Source organism: Carex rostrata, chromosome 3, assembly GCF_964058835.1.
Source record: "Carex rostrata chromosome 3, lpCarRost1.2, whole genome shotgun sequence".
Classification (NCBI taxonomy): Eukaryota; Viridiplantae; Streptophyta; class Magnoliopsida; order Poales; family Cyperaceae; genus Carex; species Carex rostrata.
The window spans coordinates 3,784,654-3,800,035 of NC_135920.1; positions in this window are offsets into that span (position 1 = coordinate 3,784,654).

Genomic DNA, 15,382 nt, shown 5'->3' on the forward strand with positions numbered 1-15,382 from the left:
TCAAAATGAAAATACGGCGTGAAGTATAAACGCATATACACCGCGTCTCACCCAAGTCCATCTCTATATATATATATATATATATATATATAGAGGTAGTCTACGGTGAGTTGCGAAGTAAAACACGTTTCTACTTCACGCTGTATTTTTGTTTTGAAAGTCCAAATTACCGATCCGAACCGTTAGATATTTAATCCATATTGAAATGTGCTTGGAGACCAAATTTTACATTTTTTGAAATTTTTTTACTATTTATTAAGCATTTTTTAAAATTGCTGTTTTGCTGTGAACAGTAAAAAACAGTAAAATTTTCTGGACCATCAGATCAGTGACTTTCAAAATTGCTTAATAAATAGTAAAAAAATTTCAAAAAATGTAAAATTTGGTCTCCAAGCACATTTCAATATGAAGAACAAGATGAACGGTTCGGATCGATGTTTTGAACTTTAAAATCGCAAAATATGAGCGTGAAGTAAAATAGTCGCTTTACTTCGCAACTCACCATAGCCTAGCTCATATATATATATATATATATATATATATATATAGGAATATGCTAGCATGTTATGCATAGCATAGAGCCCCTCCATGCAACGCCTTGGATTTTGACTTTTCAAAACCCTAACGGTCGATCCGAACCATTCATCTTGTTCTCCATATTAATATGTGTTTGGGGACCAAATTTTACATTTTTTGGAATTTTTTTACTATTTCTTTAGATTTATTAAAAATCGCTGTTTTTTTATGGTCCAGATTTGCTGAAAACAGCGATTTTCAATAAATCTAAAGAAATAGTAAAAAAATTCCAAAAAATGTAAAATTTGGTCCCCAAACACATATTAATATGGAGAACAAGATGAACGGTTCGGATCGACCGTTAGGATTTTGAAAAGTCGAAATCCAAGGCGTTGCATGGAGGGGCTCTATGCTATGCATAGCATGCTAGCATATTCCTATATATATATATATATATATATATATATTATTTGACATAGGCATAAAGAGACTGATGAGACAGAATGTTTGGAACGTACAAATTGCTAGCAACCTCACTTGTTGTCTTATGATATTAGGTGTGGATTTATTGGATTAGTCTGAAATTCATAACTAGGAATTAAATCATAGCTCACTATGCATTTTGAATATTTGATTGACTGCATTGATTGAACTGTTGCATCATATGCATAGCCCAATACAATTGAAACTGAATTACAGGTAAGTCTGTTGACTATTAGGTTGATATTGTTTATCGATTGGTTTATTCTTATTGCAAATCATTGATTGAGACCACACTGATTGAATTAATTGAATATTGAATATTGTAATCCTTGAACCTCCATATAGTGGAGAAAAAAATTTAATATATTGCAAAGTCTAGCTGGCTACTAGACTTTACTCCAGGACCCTTATACGCATATGGTGAATTGCCCCAACTGAACCCAGTACCGGTTGGGTAGGGGATATTGAATAAATATTTATTATGACCGTACGACTAATGAATTGTGGTAACTATGTTATCATTGATTTTCTTTCTGATAATGATAGTATTGTAATATTGTTTTCATATTGGTTCCGTTAGCAAATTATTAGGATAGTTAGAACAATATAAGCCCTGACACGATAGATACATGATATGGTATATGTTTGTGTTATCAGACTAAAAATTATAAAGTTGAGAAACCAAACGTTATCAGACTTAATGGTTGTAAAGATTAAGTCCCAAACATTACCAGACTTTATGATTTATAAAGATTTTGACCCAAACCATTTATTCTAATAAGATTCTAGGAGTTCTAATTTATTTATATAATTTTTGTTATTCAATTTGATACTGTTATTGAGCATTTGCATTCGTCATTATGGAATGAACTGTTAGTGTCTCGTGCGAAGATTTCATTATGAATATGGATTTTCTTTGAATCCAATAATCTGAGTGGCAATCAGCACTGAGGAATAATTTATAATTTCTCACCCTTTCCCATTGTGGGATTTACATGTTTATTAGACGAAGACAGAGATATACTTTTGGAGTTATAATTAACAACATGATCACCAAAAGGTATGGGGTTTGAGATGGTGCAAAGAATGTATATCTAGCATCATCCACTATAAAATGTCAGAAAATTCTTGTACATTTAATTGGGATGTGGCAAAAATAATATATGCTATTGGCAGTGCATACAAAAGATCCATGCCTTGTGTTATATATATTGAATGGTAAATAGATGTTGTAGAATTGTTACACCTCCGGATTGGGGGTGTGACACAGAGGCATACTGGTAAGTATATTGTTATCATGTACTGATGATGAATAAAATAGTGCTCTTTTGTATTTTCTAGAGAAAATAATATAATTATTTAAATAAATAGAATGTGAAAAGTTTTTTTGTATTCAATTAGGATAAAAATAAACTACTTATTAGTCTGTGGTTAATACAATAAGTTCTTGTGAATAAAATACTGATTATAAAATGGAAAGCACAAAAAGAAGCCACTAGAAAATTAGTATGGTTGCATTCAAACATCTTAGTTGGAAGGTTTAAAGCTAGTATTGATTATGATTGTTATGGAATCAATAATTGGAATACAAAACCTAGCAATTTTTCACCAAGGATAAGTGGGTCAAGTCAGTCGCACGGCTAGAACTATTTTTGTTGATATTGGTATGGTTTATTATATGTAGACGAAGTTTATACAATGGCATGTAGTCCTATAGATCCATATCTTTGGAAGATCAAAAACCCTAATGCAGCACTTGAGTTTCAAGGTTAGTGTTTGTAGGTGTCAGTATGTATGTTTATTTGTGCATTATAGAGGAAAAGATGTTGAGGGAGTACTGGATCATTTGATGTGCATTATCTATAGACATTATTTTTGTTGATTATTTTATTTTATTTTAAGATTTGTTTGTTGTTTTCTTGCTGGGATTGGATTTGTAAGGATATGTTAGTTACATATTTTGAAATTTCTGGTTTTAGAACATGACACAATATTGGATAAATAATAGGAATTTTTTGTTATTCTTGCCTGTATTCTTTAATAACCAGACTCAAATATTTACTAGTGGATTTGTGGTACCTATTTTTCGATTTTTGTTGGTGTGGTAAAATACAAATATCTGTTCTTTATTGAGACATAAGCAATAACTCCCGTAACTCCTCATTTTGAAATCCAATCAGGGCATACAGGAACGGTCACTAGTATAGCCTTTAGCCCTGATGGCCAACTACTCACATCAGGAGGTTTTGATGGCTTGATAAAGGTTTGGAACGTTGCTTCGGGTACCCTAAAATTCACTCTCGAGGACTCTGGTGAAGGATTTGAGGTAAAGTACCTAAATATGGGAACTTGTAGATACTTGGAAGGGGTTATGATTTGGCACTGCTTCTGGAATTGCTACAACCCTAAAAGCACATTAAAGTACACATTAAGTTAGAAAATGCTATTAATTAATGGACAATAAGCACAATGGTTAACAAAATAAAAATACTCTAATTATACCAAGTAAAATTGGGTATATACTACATACTATTACACTAACACTATCATTACCAGGCTTAACTTGTTTAATACCAGATATGTCAACCTTTGGTTTATATTTAACTCATGCACCTAATTTTAATTTTTTTAAATTTGAAGTTTGTGAAATATTACAATTTGATTTGGATTTTTGACTTTGAAATAGTGGATAAAATGGCATCTAAAAAGGCACTTGATAATTGCTGGGTCCGAAGATCCTAGTGTTTACATGTGAAATGCTGATAAATAAGCTTTTCTTAGTTCATTCTCTGCCCATAGTGGTGTAGTCACTTGTGGTGGCTTTGACCCCAATGGTAACTTCATATCTCTTATGAATTTATATCTATAATTGGATCTGACCATATTATTCCTTGCATTGTTATAATTTTTTTTTACAATTATCCTCAAATATAAAAGCAAGCACAAGTTTAATATATCCAATCTAGCTTGAGTGTACTTAATTATGTGGTAGAATACTAAATTTTTGGTTCTTTTATTATATTATGTCTTTTAAAGATCCAAAAGTTATTCTATAGACTAAGATGTATCTGAGAGATGTATGAGAAATATGCTGTAATCTCTATATGATTGCAAATTCAAAATCTAAGTAAACTGCAAATAGATAACCAAATAAATATCTTAATATATACATACAATTACCTCTACATATGTTTCAGTTTATGTATTATATTGAAATATTTTTGTAGGTAAGATATTATGTTCTGGTTCTGATGATAAAACAATGAGGAAATAGAACCCTAAAACTGGGGAAAAAATTCATCATATTTTAGGTAAAAAACAGAACTAGAGAATTTATTGTTTCTTCACTTTTTGACCATAGTTATCACTATAATAAATATTTAATTGCTCGTGCTCAGTAATGGACATGTATGTTTTTTTTAGAATTTTTTTTGTTTTTGTTTGGGGTGCTTACTTGAAGACTATTTTATTTTGTATATATTTTTTGTGTCTACTGTTGCAAGATTCATAGATAAGATATTTAGTTATGAAAATGTAGTATATTGTGTTTGGCAATACACAGTAGTATTAGACCCAGAACATGCAAGTACCACACATTTGGAACTGATGAAATCTAGATGTTCATATTTAGTTTCAAATAATTCTCAACCATGCAGTTAAGCATTTGTCATATGCAAGACAAAAATCAATGAACTTAAAAAATTGGACAAACTATAATTAGTTGTTGCCTTGTTGAATAAAATGCTTTTATAATGATTTGTATAGGACATAATTACTATCAAGATAGTTTGACATGCATGGCAATAACTACTGATTCAACTGTTGCTATTAATGGGGCACAAAATGAATCATTGCACATGGTCAACTTATTTACTGGGCATGTCAAATTCTAAACTTCTTTTTATTAATTTGCATGTCCCTTTTAGTTGTACCTCTATTAAATGGTATTATGCATCGAATTATCTACTTCCATTTGTTTCATATGCGCCTACTGTCCTTTTTTATATATAAGCAGCAAGCAAGGGTAGTTTGTGTATTTTGAAGAAAATTAGAGTTTAGGTATCTAAATGGTAATTTCCATATCATCTAGGGTTTTATGAGATGTTTTGTGTGCATATTAGTGAAATTATTCATTTCTTCATGTATTAACTATCATCTCCTTCATTTAAGGACAATTGAATTATATTGTAAACAAGAAGACGGTCGCACGGCTATAACTATTTTGGTTGATATTGGTGTGGTTTATTGTTAATTGACGAAGTTTATAGAGGGGCATGTGATGCATTACTTGTGGTTGTAGGTGGAAGGATGAAAGAACATATCTTTGGAAAATAAAAAACCCTAATCCAATATTTGAGCTTCAAGGTTAGTGTTTGTGGGTGTAAGTATGTGTGTTTTATTTGCGCATTATATAGGAAAGTATGAGGGAGTATTGGATCATTTGATGGAGCATTTGGTTACATACTTTGATGGAGTATTTAAATTATGGACATTATTTATGTTGATTTTTTTATTTGATTTTAAGGTTTGTTTGATGTTCTAGTTGAGATTACATTTTAAAAAATATGTTAGTTACATACTTTAAAATTTGTTGTTTTAGAACATGATATAATATTCGATAAATAATAGGAAATTTTTGTTGTTCTATTCTTTAATAACCAAGCTCAAATATTTATTAGTGGATTTGTGTTATCTATTTTTATCAATACCTTTAAGGGATCACCTCTTTACTTTTTTCTTTAAGTGACGTGTTTTTTCGTTGTTGTTGTTGTTATTTTCAATGTAAATTTGAATGATATATGTTAATGTATTATGAAAGTTCTTATTAATTATTATCTTCATATTATATTATCGTTTATATTATAAGTTCAAGAGTATTTTTTTTCAATGAGAATTAATAAAATGACTAATTACAACAAATATTAGAATCACGTATACATACCAATTTTGTTGCATTATATTTTATTAATTGCAATCAAAGTTTGGTTGCATTTGAAATTATAACGGCATTTAATTTTTTTGTATTAAAATATTTATGGTTGCATTAGATTTATTAATTGCAACTAAATTTTAGTTGTATTCAATTTACATATTGCAACTATGAGTTTTTATGTGATGCAATATAATATTACTATCTTTTTGTTGTGATAAATGCATAATAACAACAATTTATTTAGTTTCAATAGTTTATTATTACAAATTTGTTGCAAGTAATATTTGATTGCAAGAATTGCACGAGTTGCAACAATGAATTTTGTTGTGGTATACTATCTTATTATTACTTTTTTTGATTGCGATAAATGCAGAATAACAACAATTTGTTTGATTACAATAGATATTATTGTTATGCATTTTGTGGAACTGAAATTTGATTCCAATAATTGCACAAATTACAACTATAAATTTCGTTGCAATATACTATCTTATTTATACATTTTTTTGTTGCGATAAATATAAAATATTAACTGTTTATTTGGTTGCACACCATATTGCTACGTCGGTATAGTAACAACCGCCAATCAATTATTTTGGTAGCAAAATCAATCTATTGCACACAATTTTTTGGTTGCCCAAAACATATAATCTACATGAACACATGTGGTAATAAATAAATATTTCACTAGAGCTGTTGGATCAATATTAAGGTTCGTGACAAACTTTAAATATCTATGCGAGTCAAATATGCACAATTCTTAATGTTGATGGAACAATTCATGTCGACAAGTGAGGGGTTAATTCTTATAAATATATTGTAAGTTCCATCTCTGTTAGACTAGCGGCAGGTGTAGAACTATTTTTTATTTTCGTTTCTTTTATAAATATCCAGTAAAATCCTCACATCTGTGTTAGACAAGAGCAACCAAGAAGACGAGATAAGCATCCGTAGCATTGGTGATGGCGAGGATTCCAATGAGGGAGAGATTTTCATAAGCACATATGATATCGTACATGAATACGATACTGATAAATAATATTTTTGTTCTCTCTCTTTCAGCTTTATTCAATTATTTGCATTAATTTTCTCTTATTTTTTTGCCGGAAAATTTATAGTTCTCTCTAATAAAAATGATAATATTGGTTGCATTTAATTTACATATTATAATTTTGAATTTTGTTGTGATACATTATAATATTGCTATCATTTTTTGTTGCGACAGATGCGTAATAACAACAGTTTATTTAGTTACAAATAATTTATTACTACGAATTTGATGCAAGTAAAATTTGGTTACAATAATCGCACAAGTTGCAACTTTGAATTTTGTTGCGATATATTATATGTATAATTCCAACCATTTATTTTGTTGTAATAAATTATTGCTATGCATTTCGTGCAACTGAAATTTGGTTCCAATAATTGCAACTATGAATTTCGTTGCGATATACTATCTTATTGATCCCTTTTTTGTTGTGATATATACACAATATCAACTGTTTATTTGGTTGCACACCATATTGCTACATTGGTATAACAACCACCAACAATCAATTTATTTTGGTAGCAAAATCAATCTATACATAATTTTTTGGTTGCTCAATACACATAATCTACATGAACACATGTACTAATAAGTAAATATTTCACCAGACCTGTTCCATTAACATTAAGATTCGCGATAAAGTTTAAATATTTATTGGAATCAAATATGCACAATTCTTAATGGTGATGGAACATTTCATGTCGGCATCGAACCGCCAACATTTCAATCTTCTACAGGGTTCTACTTGGACTTAGTCCCCCGCCGTGATCGAACGAGAATGAAAAAGAGGCTTGTGGGATATGCATCTTAGGGAAGAAATATCTATATTATATTGTTGGAAGCAAACTCCAGGCTCACACGAATCCAAGTGATGCCTTGGAGAGTTCGAATCAGCTTTGTCTACGAAACTTGGAAGGCTAGGGGTTATAGTCGACGTTGCTCGATCATTTTGAACGTCTCTAATTCAAAATCGAACATGGGCTGGTTTAATTCTTATAAATATATTGTAAGTTTCATCTCTGTTAGACTAGCGGCCGGTGTGAAACAACTTTTATTTTATTTTTTATCATTTTATAAATATCCAGTAAAACTTTCACATCTATGTTAGATAAAAGCAGCCAAGAAGACGAGATTAGCATTCATAGCAGTGGCGATAGCAAGGATTCTAACGAGGGAGAGATTTTCATAACTTTCAGCTCTATTCAATTATTTGTATTAATTTTCTCTTATTTTTAATTTTTTGTCATAAAATTTATAGTTCTTCCTGATCAAAAAGATGATATTGGTTGCATTTAATTTACATGTTGCAACTATGAATTTTGTTGTGATACATTATAATATTACTATCATTTTTTGTTGCGACAAATATGTAATAGTAACAGTTTATTTAGTTGCAAATAGTTTATTACTACGAATTTGATGCAAATAAAATTTGGTTGCAATAATTGCACAGGTTGTAACTTTGAATTTTATTTCAATATACTATCATACCACTACCATTTTTCGGTTGTGATAAATGCGCAATAGCAACCATTTATTTAGTTGCAATAGATTGTTGCTACGAATGTCAACTTGAATTTTGTTACGATATATTATATTTTGCTACTATATTTTGATTGTGAATACTATATTATTGCTACCATTTTTGTTGCGATAAACGTACAATAGCAACTGAAATTAGATTTGCAATAAACAACTAATCTTAACTAAAAAGTTGGTTGTAAATTTATTACTACCACAATTATTGCAACTATCGACAATCAATTATATTGATTGCAAAATTAATCAATTGCAACCAATGTTATTAAATACAGTTTCTATGAATTATTCGAAAAGTTAGCACATGCTGCATATATCGTATGCGGTCGCATATGTGAAAATTTATGTGAACTTTATATATGCAGATTTTAAAATAAGAATTCATATATATTTAAACAAGTATGCAGTAATATGCAGTATGCGGCAATATGCGGTATCATATACACAAGTATGCGATAATATGCAGCTAAGTATGCGGTTATAATATGTGGTCAAATATGCGAAACTATATATATTGACAGCATACAGATATATGAATTATAATCGAATACTCATATGCAGCCGCATAGACTGCATTTTATTACACTGATTGCAACCAATTAATACATATTGCAACTAACTTTTTGGTTACCCGAAACACATAATCCACATGAACATGTGTACTGAGAAGAAAATATTCCATGAGAGCCTTTTGATCAATATTAAGTCTCATAAAGTTTTAACATTCGTGTCTATCAACTATGCACAATTCTTATTGATAATGGAATAGTTCCTACCGACATCGGACTGCCATCATTCCAATATTCTTTGGCGATGGGTGTGTAGTTAATTTTTACAAATATTGTGTAACCTCCATCTCTATTAGACTAGTGGCAGATGTTGAATTACACTGTATTTTTGATCCTTTTATAAAATTCAGTAAAATCATTACATTTGTGTTAGTCAAGAGCAATCAACAAGACAAGATGAGCATTTATAGCGGTGGTGATGTTGAGGATTCTGACGAGAGAGATTTTCATAAACGAATATGAGATCGTATATAAATACGACACAGACAAAGAGTGTTTTTGTTCTCTCTATTTCAGCTATTGTCAATTATTTACATTAATTTTCTCTTATTTTTATTTTTTTGCTATAAATTTTTTTTGCATTTAATCTAAATGTTGCAATTATGAGTTTTGTTATGATACATTATAATTTACTGTCATTTTTGTTGTGACAAATGCGTAATAACATCTTATTTAGTTGTAATAGTTTACTACTACGAATTTAATGCAAGTATAATTTAGTTGCAATAATTGCACACATTGCAAATATAAATTTTGTTGCGCTATACTATCTCACTGCTACCATTTTTTGGTTTCAATAAATTGTTGCTACGAATTTCAATTATAAATTTCGTTGCGATATATTATTTGATTGTGACTATTTTTTGGTTGCGAATACTATATTATTAATACCATTTTTGTTACGATAAATACACAATAACAACCATTTATTTGATTCAAAACATTATTGCTATGTCGGTATAGCAACCAAAATTATAGTTGCAATAAACAACTTATTTCAACTAAAGAGTTGGTTGTAAATTTATGACTATCAAAATAATTGCAATTATCGACAATCAGTTATTTTGGTTGCAAAATAAATATATTGCAATCATTACAGTTTATATGCATTATGCGGAAGGTTATCACTTATTGCATATACAGTATGCGTTCGCATATGTGAAAATTTATGCAAATTTGTATATGCAAATTTTAAAATGAGAATTCATATACATTTAAACAAGTATGCAATAATATGCGGTATCATATAAATAAGTATGCGGTAATATGCAGCTGCATATGTAGTAATAATATGCGGTCGTAATATATGATCGAAAATGCGACCGCAAATGAGGAACAACATATATTGACAACATACAGATATGTGAATTACAAACGAATACGCATATGCGGCCACATATACTGTATTTTTTTTACACTTATTGTAACAAATTAGTATATATTGCAACCAACTTTTTAGTTGTCCAAAACGCATAATTCACACGAATACATGTGTTAATAAGGAAATATTCCACTAGATCCTTTTAACAAATATTAAGGCTTGCAAAAAAAATTTAACATTCATGCAGATCAAATATGCACAATTCTTAATGATGATGAAACATTTCTGCCAACATCAGACTACCTCATTTCAATATTTTACAGCGGCAAGTGATTAATTCTTACAATATCGTGTAACCTCCATCTCTATTAGACTAATGGCGGGTGTGAAATTATTTTTTATTTTTGAGTATTCTATAGATATCTTGTAAAACCCGGACATCTGTGTCAGACAAGTGCAACCGAAAAGACTAGATGAGTGTCCATAGCAGCAATGGTGGCGAAGATTCTAACGAGTGCGAGTTTTTCATAAACAAATATGATATCGTACATGAATACGACACTGACAAAGAAGTTTTTTTTTGTCTTTCTCAGTTGTATTCAATTATGTTCATTAATTTTCTCTTATTTTTACTTGCTGTAAAATTTGTAGTTCTCCCTTACCAAGATGTTTATTAGGAATTTGATGACAATCCTGGTAAGCTAGCATTATTATTACACTTTTACTTGGTTTGTTTATACTGCTTTTCATTACTATATATAATACCAGTTGGTGTTATTTTTGAATTATTGATCCTTGTTTTGTCAAATTTAATGACGTAAGCTTTCAGTTGTAGTTTTTTTTTTAAAGCATGAAATAACTCTAGTTGTTATTATTAGCAGAAGAAGAAGATGAGGTACAAGATGGAGCCATTTGTTCCATTTATAAATTTCAGAGGCACACTGGTAAGTATACTGTTATCAAGTACTGATGATAAATAAAATAGTGTTTTTTTGTATTTTCTAGAGAAAAAAATGATTATTTAAGTAAATGGAGTGTGAAAAGTTAATGAAAAACACAAGCAAGCACAAAAGGAAGTCAATAGAAAATTAGTATAGTTGGATTGAAATATCGTAATTGGAAGGTTTAAAGCTAGTACCAAATATGATTGTTATGGAATTAGTAATTGGAATACAAACCCTGACAATTTTTCACTAAGGATGAGTTGGTCAAGTCAGTTGCATGGCTAGAACTATTTTTGTCAGTGGCATGCACTCCTATAGATTCATTACTTGTGGGCACAGGTGGGAAGGATGAAAGACCATATCTTTGAAAGATTAGAAACCCTGATGCAGTACTTGAGGGACAATGATGAGGGAGTATTGGATAATTTGATGGGTTATTTGGTTGTGGGACATGCAATGTTAAATTATGGACATTATTTATGTTGACTTTTTATTTTATTTTAAGATTTGTTCGATGTTTTCTGATCGGGATTGGATTTGTAGGGATATGTTAATTACATACTTTGAAATTTGTGATTTTAGAACATAACCCAATATTGGATAAATAACAAGGCTCAAATATTTATTTGTGAATTTATCGTACTTATTAATATCTTCAAGGGATCATCACTTCACTTTCTTTTTTATCGAATTGGATAGTTCAAGGCCCTATATCTATGACCGAGTGAGATAAACCCTTGATATGGATATGACAATGTATTTTTTTGTTATTTTCAATGTAAATTTGAATAATTTATGGTTGTATTAGATTTATTAATTGCAACTAAAATTTGTAATTCTCCTTTATAAAGATGATATTGGTTGCATTTAATTTGGTTGTATTTAATATACATGTTGCAACTATACATTTTGTTGTGATACATTATAATATTACTAATTGCACTAATTGCACTAATTACAAAAAAAAAAATAGAATTAAATTTGATTGCACTAATTGCTTAAGTTGCAGCTATGAATTTTATTGCGATATACTACCATTTTTCGATTGCGATAAATGCACAATAGTAACATTTATTTGATTGCAATAGATTATTGTTACAAATTTCAAGCAACTAAAATTTGGTTGTAATAATTGTACAATTGCAATCATGAATTTCATTGAGATATATTATTTTATTGCTACCATTTTTTAGTTGTGAATACTATTTTTTGGTTGTGAATACTATTTTATTGAGATATAGTTATTTGATTGCAAACATTATCGTTATGTTGGTATAGCAACCAAAATTATGGTTGCAATGAATTTCTTATTTTAACCAAAGATTTAATTCTAAATTTATTACTGCCAAAACTATTACAACTACCGGCAATCAATTATATTGATTGCAAAATCAATTTATTGCAACCAGTGTTATTAAATTTAGTTTCTATGCGTTATGCGGAAGGTTACCGCATATCGCATATACAGTATGCGGTCGCATATGTGGACTTATATATACAAATTTTAAAATGAGAATTCATATACATTTCAACAAGTATGCAGTAATATGCATCAATATGCGGTAATATACGGTATCATATAAACAAGTATACGGTAATATGTAGTTAATTATGCGGTAATAATATGCGATCGAATATGCGACTGCATATATTAATTGCATATAGATATGTGAATTACAATCGAACACCCATATGCGACCGCTAGACTGCATTTTATTACATTGATTGCAATCAACTTTTTGGTTGCCTGAAATATATAATCTACACGAACACGTGCGCTAACAAGGAAATATTCTATCAGAGCCTTTTGATCAATATTAAGGTTCGTAAAAAAGTTTTAACATTAATGCAGATCAAATATGCACAATTATTAATGCTAATGGAACAGTTCCTGCCGACATCGGACTACCATCATTCCAATATTCTACGACGGCGGGTGGGTGGTTAATTCTTAAAAATATCATGTAACACTGTCTCTATTAGACTAGCGGTGGGTGTGAAACTACTTTTTATTTTTGATCCTTCTATAGATATCTTGTAAAACCCTCACATCTGTGTCAAACAAGCGCAGCTGACAGTGCAACAACTCATAATTGATTGAAGGCTCCAGAAGAGCAACTTCTTGTTACATGGAGGAATACAAATTTATATTGATGATGCATTATCTCTCCTCCTTATTAAGGAGCTTAATGTCTAGATCCTGCAAGGGTTCTGATTTACTGTTTTTTTGTTGATTGAATCTGAGCCATCTAAATAAATAATCTGCCTTTTTTTGATTAAATACATCCTTTCTCTGTGTAGAAGTCTAAATTTAGTGAAAATTATACCCGCTACATGTATAGCCACACATCTTGTCACAAATTTTTTTGTTCTGCACTGTTGGATCTGAATCAAAAATCGTGCAGATTAAATCCAACGAGTGTTATTTTTTTCGCTGGAGCTGCGCCTCTTTTCCCAGCAATTTCTTTTTTCCATCTCCCTCCCCAATCACTTCCCCGCTCCTTTCTTCCAAAAAAAGAAGAAAGAACCTCCGCCATTTCCTTCGTCCTCTCTCTCGGTAGAGCACCGAACCCAAACCTCTGCTCTCTCTTTTGAGCACAAACACTCTCCTTGCTCTCTCTCTGATCGTCTCCCTCCCTGACGGGTCAGACTTAGAGGCCGTCCCTCCTTTGTTCCTCAAGCAAACCCTAGGCAAGTGATCTGCTTATAAATGGTTTGAAAGATGACGATGCATTGGAGCAGGCTCTCAATGGAGAGTATGAAGTCGCGGCGATACTGATCGCCGGATTAAGAAGAGCAAGAAACAGGCACCAGTGGCGCAACACGGGTCGCCGTACGGAGCCTGCCGTGGGCTCAAACGGAAGAGTGGGTGCGTTGAGGCGGTTGCTCAGTTCAGGAGAAAAAAGAATCTGGATCAGTACTACTCGATAGGTATGTAGATTTAGTTGATTGGAACAAATTAATGGAATAAATCGTGGAACAAAAATGAAATTCAGTGAAAGAAACTGCGACCAATTGAAGGAAAAACTTTACCATAGTGCTTGTTGTTAAGGTTTTACGCTTAACAGAATAGCTGTACTAGCCCTGACCATCTGGTACCAAATTCGCTGTTGTCATACTTGGATTAGGTTATTCTTGCTTAGGGTTATAATGCTTTCACAATGTTCTTATAGGGCAGTGTCAATTACAGATTGAATGAGCATGATATGATTTTAAATGGTTCTCCTAAACCTTCTGACAAAATTCTATTCTTCAACTAGGTGAAGAGCTCGGTCGCTACAGTAAATTGACTGGTGAACATTTTGCATGCAAGGAGCTTCTGAAGGATATTGGTGAAGAGAACACGGCCCACATAGAGGTTGAGATAATGCAGCACCTCTCAGGCCATCCTGGTGTTGTAACCCTCAAAGAAGTTTTTGATGATAAAGATAAATTTTACATAGTCATGGAGTTGTGCTCTGGTGGTCGGCTGTCAGATTTTTTGGTGAAGGAGCAGGCTCAGTTTTGTGAGAGAAATGCAGCTGAAGTGGTCAAGGAGTTGATGGGGATCGTCAAGTACTGTCACGAAATGGGGGTGGTACACAGGGATATTAAGCCTGAGAATATTATACTCACGGAATCTGGCAGAATGAAGCTCGCCGATTTCAGGTTGGCTACACGGCTTTCTGATGGTATGCTTTTGCTACTTATATTTACTTTTGAGATCTTTTACTGAATTTCTGGAGCCTTAATGGGAGCTTTTACTTAAAAATCTCCCGAGTTATGATAGGAAGTCAAACACCTTATGTGCAATAAATAGATTTATGATTATAACAAATAAATAGAGTACAATGTGTCGTTCTTCTTTTGTAGGATATCCTGACCCACAAGTAGCATATAACCATGAATGAAGTTAGAGTATCAAACCACGTTGAATTCTCAACTAAACTTAATCCTACAATTAATTGAAATAAGCATCTAATATGTTCCATAGTTCTATTTCTAAAATTTGCTCATGTATAACCACATAACGCAGTTGACATATAAGTT